Source organism: Corvus brachyrhynchos, unplaced genomic scaffold (assembly GCF_000691975.1).
Source record: "Corvus brachyrhynchos isolate BGI_N302 unplaced genomic scaffold, ASM69197v1 scaffold164, whole genome shotgun sequence".
Lineage (NCBI taxonomy): Eukaryota > Metazoa > Chordata > Aves > Passeriformes > Corvidae > Corvus > Corvus brachyrhynchos.
In genome coordinates this window covers 199,068-202,622 of record NW_008237426.1, presented here as the reverse complement: position 1 = coordinate 202,622, position 3,555 = coordinate 199,068, and positions in this window count along the sequence as shown.

The following is a 3,555-nucleotide window of genomic DNA, read 5'->3' as shown; positions in this document are numbered from 1 at the left end:
TGGACCCGCCGCCCTCTCATGCCGCCGGGGCCCCGCGCTCCCGCTGTTCTTGGGTTTCCTCACCAAAACCTCCCCCGAGAACAGCTCCCGCTGCAGTCCCCGCTCCGTGTCTTCAACTCCTTCCTCGCTGTGTCCCACACCCACCGTGATGCAGTTTGCTCACAATTACACTGATCGACCCACTGATCTCCCATAAAAGCGAGAGCAAAGATGTGTGGAGCTCCAGGCTGGTGAGCCTCACACTGATCCCTGGGAAGGCAACGGAGCCAATAACACCTGGAGTCGTTTCCAAACACACCGAGGACAAGGAGATGTCTGGGATCTGTCAGCACAAGTTACAAAGGGCTTCCATCCCTGATAACTTGATGCCTTCTGCATCGGAATTACTAGAATGGTAGATTTAGATTAGAGGTTAGGCAGACATTCTTCCCTGTGAGGGTAGTGAGGCCTTGGGACAGGTTGCCCAGAGAAGCTGTGGCTTCCCCATTCCTGGAAGTGTCCAAGGCCAGGTTGGACACAGGGCTTGGAACAACCTGGAACAGTGGAAAGTGTCCCTGCACATGGCAGGGCCTGGAACAGGATGAACTTTTAAGGCCCTTTCCAAGCCAAACCAATTCTATGGCAAGTTCAGAGGATGAGGAGAGGGTGGTGGATATTGTTTGTTCTCCACCCATGTCCAGTTCTGGGCTCCTCAGCATAAGAGAGACATGGACATACTGGACAGAGTCCAGCGAGCTGCCATGGAGATGATGAAGTGGTTGAAGCACCTCCCCTGTAAGGACAGGCTGAGAGAGCTGGGGCTGTCCATCCTATGGAAGAGCAGACTCAGGGAGGGCTCATCAATGTCTGCAAGTACCTGCAGGGAGGGTGCAAAGAGGACAGAGCCAGGTTCTTCCCAGTGGTGCCCAGTGCCAGGACTGGAGGCCATGGGCACACACTGATACACATCAGGAAATACTTTTTCCCTGTGACGGTAACCACACGCTGGCACAGGTTGCCCAGGGAGGCTGTGGAGTCTCCATCCTTGGAGGGGTTCAAAAGTAGTCTGGATTTTCTGAGCAGCCAGCTTTAGCTGGCCCAGCTTGAGGCTGGACCAGATGACCTCAGGAGCTCTTTTCCACCCTCAAATACTCTGGGATGCTGTGAGGCATTTTGTATCCAGGTGTGGGTATGCACACTCCTATCATGATAAATAAACAGTATTTCTTGAGGCTGTCTTCCCATGAACTGACATTTTAACCATCTACCCCCAATACCAGCTGTACAGCATTGCTCATACTGCATTTGTTTCTCATCTAGTTACATATTAATTTCTTTCTTTGTCATCATGGGCAAAAAATAATTTTTTTTCTAACTGACACATGTAGCTTCACATCCTCGATTTCTGAATCAATGTCATCACTTTTCTCCTTTTGGAGGCGATAGCCAGTTTCCAAAAATGAGCAAAAGGACAAAGGGAGTCACAAAAAGAAAACATTTTCAAAATTGCAACTGTTACCTGTAATTGTAGCACGTCTATGAAAACCTCTAAGTTGTATCTAGTAAGAGAGCTGACATTTGTTACACAATTTACTAAGAGCAGTCACAGTCCCAAACAAGTTGTAGCTTGCAGAAAAGCTGTGGTAATTTGCAGGATTGTGATAATTAAGAAATGTAATGCAAATGGAAATTTAGCTCCATCCTGCAGATGGCCAAGGAGGAGAGACAGCCCTGGAGTGGCTGGGCCCCTTCCTCAAGACAGCAGAGACACAAAACACTGTAAGAAGAGTTTATGTCTTCCAGCATGACCTAAAAATCACATTCCTTTTCTTATTTTTAGTCCAATGTGGTTATTTGACAAATCTGGAAGTAAAAAATCTTCCTCCTCTTTGTTTTCCTTTTAAAGTTTAAATTTGTCTCTTTAGGCTTGTTTTGTAAAGGTTGTGGAATCCGCATCTCTGGAAGTGTCCGAGGCTGGACAGGTTTTGGAGCAACCGGGTCTAGTGGAAGGTGTCCCTGTCCATGGCAGAGGCATGGAACAGGATGAGCTTTAAGGTCCCTTCCAACCCAAACCAGTCTGGAATTCTGTGATTTAATGTGGAAAAGACAAAAGGTGTGGATCTAAGGAGATGATGTACAGAGCAGCCCTCTGCACATGGGAGGCGCTGAGGCCTGAGCAGGGAACATTGGTGGGACCTGCTGGTGGCACCTCAGAGAGGGAAGCCCCTGGATGAAATACTCTTAAGCTATGTCCAGCTGCATGTGAGACCTTACGTTTAATTCTTAGCCTGCTTGGGGTTGTTGGTGCTTGCTTTTAGCTAGGGGAAATGGTTCTTCCCAGGTGCTAGTGTGTTGAAAAGTGTATGGAGTCAGGCGGGCTGGCAAGAACAGTGAGACACATTTTATTTATAATAACAAACATTACAAAGTCTTGAACATTCATGTCTAAGCAACTGTCAGTTTTCACATCAGCATTCATTTGTTTCTGCCAGAGGTTTGTGTTGTAGGGAATTACCTTGAGCTGGTTGCAAAACTTGCGTGTTACAAAACTATAATTAATGTTTCAGAAACTCCAGGGAAGATTTGTTATTGGCAGGGTGAGTACAAATCCCCAGACACAAACATTCCTCTAAGATAACAGTGTAGCCTTTGGCATTATCTACACACACACAAAAAAAGTGGTGTAACTTAAATCAGGGTAATTAATTACACTGATGTCTTCTGTATACATGTAAAACCATTTACACCTATCACTTTGGCTTTTTGGTCTTCCTCACTCCCTGGACCTGCCCTCTTCATTGCCCCAAAGTGGTTTTTTTCTCTTTTTCCTTATTGACACAAATATGGATGAGCCAATGCATCTCTTCAATGAAGATCCCTCTGTACAACCACTGATCCACCATGAACACAGCAAAACCCACCTCTACTCCACATCCATGCTCACTCAGCACGACTTGTAGGGTTGTAATATTCTCTTGCAGTGATAGAGCCCTGACCTTAAATTCCTCAGTCAAATCTAAGAGAACAAAGCCATGTATCCCAGCAAGTTTGGGAACAGGAATAAGAACCATAATGTGGCAACATCCTAATAGAGGAGGACTGTTTCATACCATGACGTGCTTCTGAATCCCATTTGTTGGAATTTGGTAGATTTCCAGCTGGAGACATGATGAGTGTTGGGGTTTTAGGAGTTCTCCTGGGTTTTTTTTTTCTGTTAAAGGAATTTTCCCCATAAGTGTTGCTAAGGGGACAAATTGCTGGGTACTTCAGAAAAACAAAAGAGGTGGCTACGGGATGGGGCGCATCTGGCTACTCTTTCGTTTCACCTGGGTGTGCGGACAGTTGGTCCCCAGCGTTTGGACGTTTGGACGGAGAGGGAGGCTGCTTCGTCAAGCCCCGGGATCCCAAGCCCACATTCCCTGCCCCGCTGGGAGCCGGGCCATGGCCGCCCTGCCCCGCCGTTGCTTTGAGCCATCGCTACGGTGTAGCCGTGCTCACCCTGCCTGCCCAGACCTCTGTGGGGGCTCCCCGTTTGGATACACCTCGTCTGCCCCCCGGGGTTTGTGCTCTTCCCCG